Below are 15,920 nucleotides of genomic sequence, written 5' to 3' on the forward strand. Positions count from 1 at the left end.
AAAAATGATCGTAATTTAAATCTCGAGTTCAAATTTGTAAAATCTCACCATTTTCAACCATGTATAATCGAGATGTATCAATTTTGGGTGTTGCAGGGTTTCTTATCATTCCCAATGTGTAACCGACTTCTAAACCCTTAAAAATAAATTTCTGGTTAACGCATACCATTTTTTGTCTTAAAACTGATTTTCTTAAAATTATTTTTAAAGACATTTTTGGGTATTCGACTTACCTAACCCAAAAGGTGGATGACGACTCCGATTTTAAAGTTAAACCGAAAATCACAATCTCTCGAAATAAAGTCATAATTATTTCCAATCAAAAATAATTTCGAAAGAAAAAAATGGTTATGACAACTTGGCGACTCCAATGGGAACATCGAGAGTTAGGACTTATTCAATTATACATTGTTCGAGTGATTGATTTCACAAATTTGAACCGTTATTTGAGTCATGATCCTTTTCCTTTCACTTTTCATAACCATGCAACATGTTTATTGATTTCCTCTAATTAGTTGCACTCATGATTGGTTTTTCCTCGTTTTCACATAAGTCAATTTTTTTTTTGAAATAAATCAGTTTTATTTTTGTCTTTTAGTAAAATGTTTGTGAGTTCTTGCTCACACTCGTCGCGTGCATTCGCATGTCATAATCTCTATACCCGAGCTTTGTCTCGCTAAGTGGGGGTGAGTCACTAGTACCCTTCGTGAGTAGCCCTCTGCACAGGCTAGTGAGTCATTTCCGAAATACATACCCTTATGATCTTCATGAGCAGTCCTGTGTGTAGAAATAAGAATGTATTTCCTCGAATTGAACTCGATCTGCTTAAGTCTATAATAGATGAGGATCGAGTGTTTGGAAGCCCAAGGGGCACCAATATTAAGGACAATTCGAGTACCTCCGTTACTTTAAAACCAAAACCCTACATATAGTGAGCCCATGCCCGCCAAAAGTCATGCCGAAACACCGTTTGATACTGATTACCCTAATAAGTACACTAAGGAAGAACTCCTCCTAACCTTTGCCATTCAATTCGTATAATAGATTTATTTTATAAGTGAAAACATGCAAACTAGACACTATGTGTTTAGGTTGTGGTAATTCGAACATATGAGTAGAAAGCATGAAATTGTTGCTTCACTAAGAATATGCTTTGGTAGATTCCATGATAGATAGTGAATATTTATTTATTTATATATTATTGTTTTAATATCTGAACTAACTTGTGTTTCTTTTTGTTTTCTTTCGTTTATCATTCCATATCTCTTTATCATAAAAAAGGGCATTGATATGCGAAGTGACTAGACACTATGTGTTTAGGTTGTGGTAATTCGAACATATGAGTAGAAAGCATGAAATTGTTGCTTCACTAAGAATATGCTTTGGTAGATTCCATGATAGATAGTGAATATTTATTTATTTATATATTTATTTGTTTTAATATCTGAACTAACTTGTGTTTCTTTTTGTTTTTCTTTCGTTTATCATTCCATATCATCTTTTATCATAAAAAAGGGCATTGATATGCGAAGTGACCATCTTTTGGGAAAACTTTCATAAATGGAGAAAAAAATACCAAAACCAGAGTAGCTCGTATAGTGAAGTATGTGTATGGTCAGAGAATGCTAGAAAAAAACGAGGAGACGGTTTGCCAGAGGACCACATATCTGGGTTGACTAGATATACTCACATTGACGTCCAGCAAAATAACATCGAGGACCTGAAAGGAATTTGGAATAGTCTAAAGAGCTATGAGAGGAAAACATTTCAAGGCATGTTTGGTGACATCGTTGATCTGCTCTTTGTTGTGGTAGTAGAACTGTTAATTATAGCTTTGGTTTGATTTTGGAACTCGACCTATACCAGCTTTACTTTCAACAGGCTCGATTTGACCCCAACCATTGAGGAGTACACCACTTTGCTTAACTTAAAAACTGCTAAAGTGGACCAGATTTATAGTCGGCCGTCAAAGCCTCAATCGTTCAAGAATAAGATAGTAGTCGTTACAGGAATGGGTGAAAAGTGGGCCACCGAACAGATCAAGAAGAAAGGGGAAGGTGAAGGGATTGCATGGTCATCCATTAAGAAGATCATCGAAACACACCCCGATAGCGACAAAAAGTTAATCTTGTTAGCCTTAGGGATCTATAGCCTTGTGATCTTTCCAAAGATTCTAGGGTATGTGGAATCAACGGTGTGGGATTTATTTGATCAATTGGAAAAGAGGAATCAACCTTGTACCAGTAATATTAGCTAAAACCTTTCGATCCCTAAATGCCTATCGTAGGCATGAAGGACGCTTCTTAGAATGTGCTCAATTATTGATTGTCTGGTTTCGAAGTCATTTATAGAAGGAAGAAAATGCACCTGTCAGGACTATGCTATCCTGGTACTCCCCATTAGAAGATTGTTTAAAGTAGGACTGGGCAACAGATACCTCCTGAGGATAGATGGACTATTGCTTTAAAGAACTTCAAGGAAGAAGATCTAATATAGAAGGCGCCTTGGTTTTACCCGAGGTATGTCTGTATCGCATAGAGAACCATGATTGGGTGATGCTTATAGGAATATGAGGAACCGTTGGATATGCACCACTTATGTTATTGAGACAATATAGAGCATGTCAGTTTATGACTATCACCCAGGGATTGGCCTTGTCTGAATTTGCGTTCCAAGGGGGACAATATAAGTTGACAATCCGATCAATCTTTGAGCAATAGAGTACAACTTTTCAAAGCATGTTGGTGTCATTTTTGGTCGTGGTGACCCTTGATTACGAGGATGGAGGCTACATAGAAAGAACGAGAATCTTCCATAGCACAATGAAAACAATGTCCTGATGGAAGGAGTAATGCGAGAGGTACCTTCAGAAGCCATGATTTTAAGGAGAGAATTCAAGGTTGAAAGAGGTGAGTGGGCGAAAGAAAGTGGAAACATGAAAGATACAATATCTCACTTGGGGTTGGAAAATAACGTTTATAAAGTAGAGGCTGAGCAACTCAAGAAAGGGAAAAAAAGTTGAAGGAGGACCATGAAGATCTAAAGAAGGTCTGTAGGAAGTTGTACTTGAAAGATGAAGGGCTAGGTTTGGTAAAACGTCAGAGCAATGGGTAAAAGAGTTGGGAATCCAAAAATATCGCATTAAAATATTAGAGGATAAGAATAGACTTCAACTTGAGAAGCTTGAAGAAAAAATGAAAACAAGAGAATAATGGGAGGCCCACAAGAAATAATTGATCAAGCAAACCAAAGTCTATGGCCGAGAAATAAAATAATTGGAGATGGAAAGGTCTAGAGGAGGAGAACAAGAAAGTGTTAGAATCCGAGAGTTGGAAGCTAAAATGAGCGATATGATGGAACAATTTGAAGCTAGAGGTCAGCAAATTCAAGATATTGAAAAAGAGAATGAGTCAAAAAAGACAAAATTCACAATGAAATAAAGGCTTGGAACCGTATTCTTGACAGAAAACAATTTGAAGTCCAATCTTGGATGCGAAGGTACTCAAGCAAGAGTCGTCGAGTCGAGGAACTTAGCAAAGAAATGGGAGAGATACAACTAAGACATGAGGAGGAAATGATCCATACTTGAACCCCAAACCTTAAGCTTGGGGATCAGATCTCGCAGCTAGAGGAGTACCTGTATCAGGAACATGTCTCACCTACTTTGTCAAATCTAAGTTTGTCTCGAGCAGAAAACAGATTGCACAGATGGCTGACGTAGTTCGCTACATAAGACATGAGCTTCAACAGTGTCAGATTTAGATCACTTGTCTTGAAAGAGAAATCATCAATATTAATGATGGGAGAGGCGATTGCACAGATGGCTGACGTAGTTCGCTACATAAGAGATTTAGCCAATAGGGCAGAAATTATTTTGGATCTTACCAGTCCAATATCTAACTATGGGAGAAAAGTCATAGAACTCATGAAAGAGATTATAGAACTAAGTATAAGGGCTAGGCCTTATGTGCAATTGAAGTGCTTTGTACTTGGGAACTTTTTGTCTAATGGAAGTTGTTATGTGATGTTCACTTTTTTGGATCACTGCCTTTTGCATTGCATAAATTCTAACATGCATTTGTACATTCATTTTTCATTTCAATCTCTTATATTCTAACCATACATTAATACATTCATTCATTTAATAAGACACCAAATAATAAAATACTATTTCTGATCATTTATAGTGATCCTGGCCTTCATCTCGTATCCGTACGGCATTAGAAAACAACCAAGAAAATGGAAGAAAGACTGGCCCATATTGAGCAAGACCAGAGGGAAATGCAAGAAGAGCTCAGGAATCGACTAGATAAGATTGAAGTTGATATCACGAGTTAGCAATCGGATTTACTAAAGAAGATTAAGGATATATTCAAAAAGCATTCGACTGCCGAAAAGGCCACTGACAATCAGGATCCCTTATATTCATTAGGTTTTAACCCTGAACCGTCTCACCCAACATGTTATGTGTCTGACCCTCAACACCCATCGAGTTTTACACCAGATCCCTCACATTTTCTAAGCTTTACACCTATGCATGTTTCTGTTCGCTCCCCAGCTCCATAGGATACTAGACCTGGAGTCTATTTGGCTAACTAACAACACCACACAGAGTCCTCGTTCCTATTGAACTATCTACTTGCAGCCATATCAAGACCTATCGAATTGGCCTAGAAGAGTTACCACCCAACTTTAATGAATTGGCCAAAAAAGAGAAAGTAAATAGTGAGTTCACACAACAACTTAGGAATCTATAGGAAAGGGTAAAGTCGGTAGAGGTAATTAAGTCGTTTTATGGAATGAACACTAGGGAACTGTGCCTAGCCCCTGACCTTATCCTCCCACCAAATTTCAAGGTACCAAACTTTGAAAAATATGATAGGACCACCTTTCTATCTGGCCACCTCACCATGTATTGTAGGAGGATGGCTGACTATACCGAAAACGAGAAGTTGTTGATACATTGTTTCCAGGATAACTTGTTTGGATCTGCTGGGATATGGTACAATCAACTAACAAAATCCCACGTCAAATCATGGAGGGATTTAGCCAAATCATTTTTGGAGTAGTACCGACATATCACTGATTTATTCCCTGATCGATGGACTCTATAGAATATGGAAAAGTTACATAACGAAACTTTTAGGCATTAAGCCCAGAGATGGCATGACGTAGCCGCCCAGGTGTAGCCCCCACTACTGGAAAAGGAAGCCACTGTTATCTTTGTGAACACCTTGAAGGATTTGTATCTCGAATATTTGTTAGAAAATGCCACCAAGAATTTTGCTGATATGGTCATTTCGGGAGAATTAATTGAAAATACCATAAAGAGTGGTAAGATTAAGGGTGGAGAAGGGTCTAAGAAGCCCTATTATAAGAAGAAAGAGAATGAGGTAAATCATATGAACACTTACCACAAAAATTCCACAACTAGTGTCACAATCACCCAGCCTAGGACAGAGAATACAAACACCAGTGAAAATAAAGGGTCGAGGAAAGAGACTACGAGGATGACCTTCTCACTTGTGCCAATACTGTATTCTGAAATATATGCCTCACTATTGAAAGAAGACGTGGTACATCCTTATAAGTTGACTCCTCTCCAGCCACCTTACCCTCGTTGGTATAATGTTAGTGCCACTGCGAGTATCACTCAGGGATTGTTGGGCATGATATCAAGAACTGCCTGGTATTCAAGAAAATTGTGCAAAATTTGATCAACACAGAAGACCTAGAATTCAAGACACCATCTACAAGCACTCATCCCCTACCCAATCACAGGGGGAAAAGAGTAAATATGATTGGCGAAGAGGACAATAAGAGGTTGAAGAATGATGTGTCAGAAATCAAGTCTCCTCTTAGCTGGGTGTTCGAACGACTGTGTAAGGTAGGGATGATCAAGGATAATCTCGAGACGAAGCCTAATGGGTGTAAAGTGTATTGTGATTATCACCAAGAAGAGGGTCATGACATTCAAAGCTGCTATGAATTCCAAGAATTACTTCAGGAGATGATGAACAATGGTGAAATAGAATTCTTTGATCAAGATGAGTGAAAAAGAAATATGGATGTTTGCACGACAGATGGCTCTAATAAGACACATTGAATAAGAAAACCCGTGATCATCACAATCAATCCTAAAAATGATAGCTTATCATCAATTACTCCTAAAGTCGTGATTATAACTCCATCTCATTTCCCATTTAAAGACACACAATAGGTTCCTTGTAATTATACTGCAAATGTGTCCCTGCTAGGAGGGTCAAGACCTTCTGATAGAATAAAGGAGGGGAAGAAACCATTCACTGAAGAGGTGAGTGAAGTAGGCCACTTCACGAGGAGTGGAAGAAGTTACTTACCCGAGACATCCAGAGAGGCATATATGGTGAAAGTTAAAGCAAGACAGTAACGGTATCAAAAATCTTTAACAAGGAATCTCCAGCAGTAATTAATGAGCCAGTGACTGAGGCTCAGGCTCGTGAATTCCTAAGGTTCCTAAAGCATAGTGAATACAACGTGGTAGAGCAGCATCACAAGCAGCAGGCCATAATCTCAATATTAGTTTTGTTAATGAATTCAAAGGTACATCGGAATACCTTGCTGAAAGTTCTAAACCAGACATTTGTCCTTGAGGATATATCGATTGATAAGCTAGACCGAATCGTAGGACATATAGATTTAGACAATTACATCACATTCACTGGTGATGAGATCCCGGAAGGTGGGATGGGTTTACTGATGATGAGATCCCGGAAGGTGAGATGAGATCCGTCAAAGCTTTAAATATCACTATTCACTGCACGGCCATGTTCTACCAGGAGTTCTAATAGAAAATGGGTCCGCGCTAAACGTGATGCCTTTTATTACACTGCAGAGGTTGGTCGTAGATAACTAATACATGAGAGCTTACCACAATGTTGCCAGGGCATTTGATGGAACCCAAAAATGTGATGGGACCAAAAAAAATAGAGATACCCTTTCTGATTGGACCTACTATCTACAACATTGAATTTGTTGCAATGGACATCCACCCAACCTACAACAACTTATTGGGGAGACCCTGGATCCATTCTGCAGTAGCAGTCCCTTCGTCTCTACACTAGAAGGTGAAATTCATGATTGATGTAAAGTTGGTTAGCATTGGGGCTGAAGAATAAATCATCGCTTCCGTAATGTCTGATGCCCCATACATTGACATCAATGATAATGCCTTGAAATACTCCTTCAGGGCCTTAAGTTCATCAATATAGCATATATTGTCGAAGGAAGCAAAATTCCATGCCCCATGCTATCTGATTGTACCAAGATGGCAGTGAGACAAACTTTGAGAAGAGGGGCAAATATCAAAAAGGACTAGGCAGGAATCTATAAATAATTGTATAACTTGTAGCCATTGAATGGAAGAGAGACCATTTTGGGCTCAGATTTAAGCTCAATTCCAACAATGTGGCCAAGAACTGAGAAAGAGGACTGAAGCAAGAGAGTTCAGAATGAAAGGTGAAGTTATCCCTTGGGAATGTATGTCCTTCCCTCCTATAGAGAGTTCTTTCAAATTCAGAGGGGGTGTACAATATGGAACAGCCACTGACCGATGCTATCAAGACTGGGGAACTGATGAAAGAATAGAATATGGTGGGTTAGGCTTTAGAAAGACTGTCTGTCAACATGATTACAGGGGGCAATCAGCCTGAAAAGTTTTTAGTTGGAATTCATTTTTGCTTCCCTAGTGAATAACTCAATAATTGGACTACAGAGGACCTCCCTGTAGTTTTTAGGTCTAATCCAAAGTAATGCTCAAGGATAACTTTTGTTCGTACTTAAAAGCGTCAAAAGGAATTTTTTGTAGGGAATCAATGTTACCAGAACTGATTAATGAAAGATGTTTTTCTTATTTCTCAAATGGAAATCATTTTCATTCTTCGCATTTTTACACCGTGTTCTTTACACCATATTCTTTATTCCATATTCTTTATTCTTTACATTCATATTCCAATACATCCGAGCTAAATTTTATGCAGATGTCACAATGATATTAGCATGAATGTTCCTGAATTCGTTCACAAGATATATTTTAAGTGACCTTTGTGTCTAGAATATGTAAATGAGTTCAAAGATAAGGAAGATTGTGATGTTCCTAACGAGTTATTAAGATTGGTGGAAAAGGGAGATAAACAAATTCTACCCCACAAGGAAGAAACCAAGCTGGTAAATTTGGGAGTAACATAAAAAAAGAGATAGATAAAAATTGGCATAACTCTGTTTGCATGAATAAGGAAAAAATTAATAAGTTTGCTCCAAGAGTTCAAGATTCTTTGCATGGTCGTACCAAGATATGTCTGGGTTAAGCACTGATAAAGTAGTACATAAGCTGCCAATTAGACCAGAATGCAAGCCAGTTCAGTAGAAACTTAGGAGAATGAGGCCAGAGATGCTATTAAAGATCAAAGAGGAAGTGACGAAACAAATTGATGTGGGTTTCCTTTAAGAGGCATAGTATCCTGAATGGGTAGCTAATATTGCCCCTGTACCTAAGAAATATGGGAAGGTCCTCATGTTGCTCAGGAAAAATAACCCAGATGCACATTCGGGGTAAAATCAAGGAAATTACCAAGCTTCATGGTGAGTTATAAAGGAATCAAGATCGATCCAGACGAAGTCAAGGCGATTCAAGATCTTCCAATACATCGTACACAGAAAGAAGTTTAACGATTCCTTGGAAGACTAAACTATATATCTCGATTCATTTCCCAACTGAGTAATAAATGTGATCCAGTGTTTATATTGCTCAGGAAAAATAACCTAGAGGTTTGGAATGATGAATTCAAAGTGACTTTAGATATTATAAAGAAATACATGTCCAATGCTCCAATCCTAGTAGCACCATGCATGACAGGCTGTTAATTCTTTACCTAACAATTTTTGAGAATTCAATGGGTTGTGTATGTTGGGGCAACATATCGAGTCAGGAAGAAAGGAGAGAGTCATTTATTACCTAAGTAATAAATTAACCGATTGCGAGACTCGATACCTATCGATTCAAAATTTGTGTTGTGCTTTAGTTTGGGCTACCCGAAGGCTCAGGCAGTACATGTTATATCATACCACGTGCTTAATATCGATGATGTATCCACTAAAATACTGATGGAATCTTGCACCCTAACTGGAAGACTGGCTAAGTGGTAGATGTTATTATCTGAGTTTGATATTGTGTATGAGAGCCAAAAGGTAATAAAATTCACCGATTACGAGTAGTGCCTCGAAATATTACGAGTCTCTAAACTTCAATTTCCCAAACGAGGATTTGATGTGCATCTCAACTGAAGAAGAAAGTGCCATGGACAAAAAATCATGGAAATTATACTTAGATAGAGCCTCTAACGCTTTGGGGAAAAGAATTGGGGCATTGCTTATTTCCCCAAAAGCAATCTACTATCCTTTCACAAGTAGATTGGAATTCTTTTGCACTAACAACTAGCAGAATACGAAGCATGTGCTATGGGGTTAAAAATACACATTGAGAGAAAAGTCAAAACACTTAAAGTATATAGAGGGACAAATGACCCAAAATTAGTAGTGTATATGGAAATTTGGTCCTCGAACTATTGAAAGATTTTGAAGATGTTACATTCAACTATCTTCCCTCAGAGGACGATCAAATTGTCAATGCTCTAGCTACGTTGGCTGCGATGTTTAAGACAAATAGGAAAGCAAACATGATGCCAATTATGATGCAAGTGTATGAAACCCCGACACATTGCTATCTCCTAGAAGAAGAAGCGGATGACCATCCATGGTACTATGATATCTTGCAGTATATGAGATACCAAAGATATCCTCCACGTGCATCTAAAATTGACAAGAAAACAATTAGAAGAATGGCAGTCGGATACTTTCTCGATGGAGAGATCTTATATAGAATGGGTAGTGATCAAGTTTTGTTAAGGTGCTTGACCACCAAAGAAACAAAGAGCATTATGGAAGGGCTGCGTGGTGGAACATGTGAAACAAATGCAAATGATTTATCTATGCCAGGAAAATCATGAGATATGGGTACTATTGAGCCATGATGCATACATATTGTGTCGATTATGTAAGAAGATGCCACAAATGCCAGATATATACGGATAAAATTAAGGCGATGCCTTCGCTTCTACATTTTATGATCTCACCTTGGTCGTTTTATATGTGGGGTATGGACGTCATTGGGGTAATCACACCAAAGGCTTTAAATAGACATCGCTTCATTTTAGTGGCAATTTATTAGTTCACTAAGTTGGTAGAGGCTGCTTCCTATTCCAGTATCACGAGATCAACAGTTTCCAAGTTCATAAAGAGAGAGATAATATGTTGATATGGGTTTCCAGAAAGGATCATCACAGATAATGCTATTAATTTGAATAACAAGATTATGGATGCACTCCACGTGTAGTATAAGATAAAACATGCCAACTCTGTAACCTACTGCTCAAAAATAAATGGGGCAGTGGAACATGCGAACAAAAACATCAAAAGGATCATTCCGAAGACTACTGGAACCTACAGAGATTGGCATGAAAAATTACCCTTTGCCTTATATGGATATCATACGACTATGCGAACATCGATAGAGGTGACCCCTGTTTCTTTGGTCTATAGAGCAGAGGCAAACATACCCATTGAGGTTGAAATTTCATCACTTCTAGTATTGAAATAAGTAGAATTAGATGAAGCAAAATTGGTTCAATCTCGGGTTGATTAACTAAATCTTATTGAAGAAAAGAGACTGAAAGATATATGTCATGGACATATGTACTAGAAAATGATGATGCGAGTCCACGATAAGAAAGTTCACCCAAGAGAATTTCAAGAGGGTGATCTAGTTCTTAAAAAGATCTTGCCTATTCATAAATATTTTTGTGGGAAATGGGTGCCTAATTGGGAAGGATCATACGTTGTCAAAAAGGCATTTTTCAGAGGAGCATTGATTTTGGCAGAGATGGACGGAGAAGTGTTAAGGAACCTAATAAATTTAGTCTCTGTCAAGAAATATTATGCTTAGAAAAAAACAAAAAAGAAAAAACTAAAAAAAGAGAAATTAATAAAAAAATTAGAGAGGAAAAAAAGAAAAAAAAAAAAAAGAAGGAAAAAGTGAAAATGAAAATGAAAATGAGGGTTCAAGATAAAAATCCACAAAGGGCGTATTGAAACCAAATGAATGATTTGAGTTGAAAACTTGAAAATGCGGCTCAAATACATTTTGATATTGAGGCATCTAGCAAATAAACCCTCTCGAAAGTTTGGTAGTTCGTGAGAGACTTCACATATGCAGATAGCTTCACGACTTTGAGATCTCCCAGACAGAGGATCACCTCGAGGTGTCAAATTAACTGATTCAGGATCACTTATGCTAGAATTTAGTGAGACATATGCCTTTTGTTTCTAGAGTCTCTAATCAATTATTTCGATTGTCATGACTTTGTGTAACCTATATTTTATCAATAAATTTCATGATTATCACTTCAAGCTTCAGATAATTCATTTCTTCATGTCTCAGATAGACTAACATAACCCAATTTTCAAACGAGTAATTTCTTTCTATTAGTTTGAATTAACCTATAAAGTGTAGGGAATCCAAGGAATTCCACCATGTCAATATTCACTCTCATTGAAGCAAGTGGTTGACAGAAGGTAACACGAGAGATGTCAATAACATGAATGAAAAAATGAATAATGAAATGACTATAACATAGTTTGTTCTGACAGAAGGTGACACGAGAGATTTCAATAACCCGAATGACAAAATAAATAATGAAATGACTATAACACAGTTCGTTCCAAGGCATATCTCCGGGCGCTCCTGGGCAGAAACACACATAGAATGCTAAGAGATCAATCTTGATTTTAGAAGTGAAGAAAGCCAAGATCATGAACCAAGCAAGGGCACAGCAAAGACAATGACTCGACAAAGATAGAAAAACAAAGATTTATAAGACCATAGAGCTCAAAACATGAAAATCACATCATGCATGCATATTTAGGCATTTGAAAAAGTAGGAGCATACACATGTATTTGAATATCTGACAAGAATTTAAAGAGTCAACAAAGGTTTCATTTCATAATTTTTTGAAAAATATGAGAGATTGAAGGGGTTGAGAAAGTTTGAAGATTTTTTTAGGTTTAAGGTTATAAATGATTTCAAACAAAAAAGGTGTTTTTTATAATAGGAGTTTAGGGGTTAATTTTGCTTAGGTCCTCGTACTTTTGTCGTGTTTTTACACTATGGTCCTTGATTTTTTTTTTTATTTTAGATCCCAAGTTTTTGTGTTGGTTGTGTGATTTCCCTTTTATTTTATTAATGTTGGCTGATATAAATAGTTGGTAGAAGTACATTTAAATCCCTCAACTTCATCCGTGTTTTTTTATTTTTAGTCCCCGTGGTTGTGTTATTGTTGTTTTAAATTTTGAATTTATTTGTCACGACCATGTTATTTTCCCTTTTATGTTTACTTGTTAATTTTAGGGTTAATTAGCTTTTGGCCATCGAATATTATTCGATTATTTTCTTTTAAGTCCTTAAACTATGTTGTGTTTGTATGTTAGTCACTATTCACTTGGGTTTTTTTTTCATTTATTTGTATTTGATGTATTATTTTTAATTTTATTTTTCTCTCTTGTTTCTTTAATATACACATATATTTCGTAGTTTTTTTTAATAATATTTTAATATATGGTTGTAAACATTTAATATTAAATATATGATCTAATATTATATTTAGATAGAATAAATATATTTGGGATGTTTGGTGGGTATTTCTTATTTACTTTGTATTAAATATGTAATATATATATATATATTAAAAAATTCTTATGAATGTTTATTATTAAAAAATATTTTTAGTATTTTAGTAAGTACTAAAAAATAATAGTTACCATTAATATTATAAAATTCACCGTTAATTATTTGACTAACCTATGAAAAACCTCCAAATATCTAGAGTGCCCTTCCTATGGTTATTCGAATAAAATTAATATTTTATTGTTATTCAATATTTGTTTGTATTTTATGTTTTTAGATACATAATTTTTTTATTTTAGAAAATATCTTTTATATGTATTTATTTTTATATAATAAAATTATTTTAAATAAATATTTATTGTATATTTTATTATTCATTCATTTGTTACATATGTGAATATTTCATTCATTTTATACTTGTCATTTATCACCGTTCACTACAGCAAAATGAGTTTATAGATGTATTTTTAGAAGCGTTTTTTGAATAAATGTCGCAAAAGACTCTTACTTTAGTGGCGTTTGTATACAAACGCCATTAAAGACTCAGACTTTCGTGGTGTTTATATAAAAATGCCGCTAATAACTGGTACTGTAGTGACTTTTTTATACAAACACCGTATAAACTTATACTTTAATAACGTTTTGATACAAAAATCGCTATAAACTCATACTTTAACAGTGTTTTACACAACACCGCTATAAATTTGTACTTTATAAAACGTTTGTCTATACAAACGCAACAATTTTACAGTTTCTAAGTCTCTCTTTAACTTTTTTTGCCCCCTTCTAACCTTTTTCATTTCCCCCCTTAACCCTGAACCATCTGCAATTGACAAGCACTCTCCTTTTCCCTCTGCCATTAAACAAAAATAATAAGTAAAAGAACCGTAACCCTAGAAAACCAAAAGGAGAAGGGTTTATATTCCGCGTCAGAGTTGGATTTCAATGCCGGTTGATGCTGAGTTTTGGTGAAGTTGAAGAGGATCAAAGAGAGGGTTCTTCCGATAAATGCTCTCTCTATATCTCCCTTTAAATTTGCTTCCTTTTTCATGTCTTCTCCCTCTTTATTCTCTCCCCCTTCACTCCCTTTTATGTCTGGATTTTTGTTAAATGTACGTAATATAACTTTCCCCTGAATCATGTGATGGGTTTACTTTTTGTTTCCTTGTTATGCATATTTTATTATAGTTCTTGTAGCCTTATCATTCAAAACCTGGGAAGAAGATAAGCATCGAGCCTTTGAAGGTTGAACTAGCTTGTTTATACTATTTGCAGCTTCCTCTAGAGAAGAGTTCAACAGATAGGGTTTAATTGTCAAAATTTACTTGTTTCTTATTTTAAAAATTTTGGGTGGGTGAGCACAGTAGTTTGCTAGAAAGTATTAGTTCTCTACATTAGAGTTCTTGAGATTGCTACCTACCATTACTTTTTCCCTTCACTCATCATTGGTCATAATAACTGCATTGCTCCTCTTATTCAATTGTGTTTTGTTCTTTCCATATCGCTAACTGTTTATTTAATTGTCTTATTAGGTTTGTTGCCTATCATTCAAAACCTGGAATGTGGCGGAAGACCTATAGAATCCTTTGTAAATTTTGACTCTCTTCGGAATCATTTGAGAAAGCTTCCAGTTGATATGCTGACTAGTGGTTTGTATATCAATTGGTTTTTGTTATCTGAAGCAATGACCTCATCTCATATTTTCTTATAGTTCCTGCAGCATTATTTACTGTTGTATGAATTATGGTGCTTCTGTGTTTAAACTAATTATTTCAGTTTTGAAGTGTGTTTCGTTCATATTCGTGTCACATTGATAATACTATCTCCTGTAGAGTAGTTTCAATCAAGTTATCTCAACATGATTCCACCTTTTTAGCATGGCAAAGTACCCTTTAGATGTTTAGTCCTGTATTGTTAATCTCTATCAAATGGTGAATATTGTGCATGCTTCTTTAAGATGTTTCTGAATAAAGGTCATTCAAATTTCAAACCACTTTCACCTAGCTGAGTTATGATCTTAAAGTTCTACAGTCCACACATGTTAAGTTGCTTAGAAAATTGTATGTTTCTGAGGTAAGAATGAAGGTTAAACAGTAGTTTGTTGCTGATGGCCTGATGCTATATTCCGTATTGTTACATATTCAACAAACTGCTGCAGGGTAGCCTGTTACATTACCACTGGGAAGCCTAAATGGTTTTATTCTATTTTCTACTCTCTGTTTATAAGATAGAGGATGAAGTCAACGTATCTGATTGTGGACTGCTAGATATATCAGTAATTCCATTGTTGAATGCCTTGCATACACACACGGGTTTCAATGCTAGATCTTTCTCACAACGCGTTGCTGATAATATCCTATTTCTGTTCCATCTTCCAAATAGTTCTGAAGTTTTGTTCACATGACAAGTTGTTACTCAATATCATGTGAAGTCCTAGCTTTTCTTAAAAATGAATAAACATGCATTTCTTTTGAACTTAGTGTTCCATTTGATGGTTTTATTCCAGGAAATGGAACAATGGAGAAACTCCTACAGTTTTTTTCATCATCGAACTAAGCATATGGTGATCTGACTTTAGACTTGCATTGCAATAGATTTGGTCCAACTGCTTTATTCCAGGTATGTAGCCTATGTTATAAGCATCTTTTTTCAGCGATTGGGAGCTTCATGTTTTCTTTTCACTCTCTTTTGAAAAGAAACATCATTTCATTAATATTGTTTCTCTATTTGTATTGGGATGATGTCATAAATGACTTGAAGTTTATCAAATATTTTACAATGCAGTTGTCTGGTTCAATAAAATTTCAATGCTCTAATTGTATTATCAGATTGTGCATTAATGTGGAACTTAGACTTAATGTTAACTAGAGATGAAGTAACAATTGCCAATAATATATTAACGTGTGGCATTAATTTTTAGAATATCAATTCCAGTTTTTCCAAGACCATTAATATCTAAAAACATTTTAAGAAGAGAAAAATGATCTCAAAATTTTACAAAAAATGCTTTTTTTTTAATTCACAGATTAAATATGTGATAAACATCGAAGTTTTTAAAGAATATAAAAAGGAATTATTTATTAGAATCTTTTCTTTCTTTCCTCTCACCTGCTGATCTCTCCATATTATCTATTTGAGGTCGAA

General features: G+C 35.7%; 1 long non-coding RNA gene across 1 annotated transcript; it reads left to right on the forward strand.

Annotated features, from left to right (window-relative positions):
• Positions 1-1,086: 1,086 nt before the first annotated feature.
• On the forward strand, positions 1,087-13,884 carry LOC120188115. Its single transcript, XR_005522389.1, has 3 exons — positions 1,087-1,097; positions 3,105-3,110; positions 13,710-13,884. It is a non-coding gene; the product is annotated as an uncharacterized LOC120188115 (long non-coding RNA).
• Positions 13,885-15,920: the final 2,036 nt, after the last annotated feature.

Source organism: Hibiscus syriacus, unplaced genomic scaffold (genome assembly GCF_006381635.1).
Source record: "Hibiscus syriacus cultivar Baekdansim isolate YM2019G1 unplaced genomic scaffold, ASM638163v2 tig00116938_pilon, whole genome shotgun sequence".
Classification (NCBI taxonomy): Eukaryota; Viridiplantae; Streptophyta; class Magnoliopsida; order Malvales; family Malvaceae; genus Hibiscus; species Hibiscus syriacus.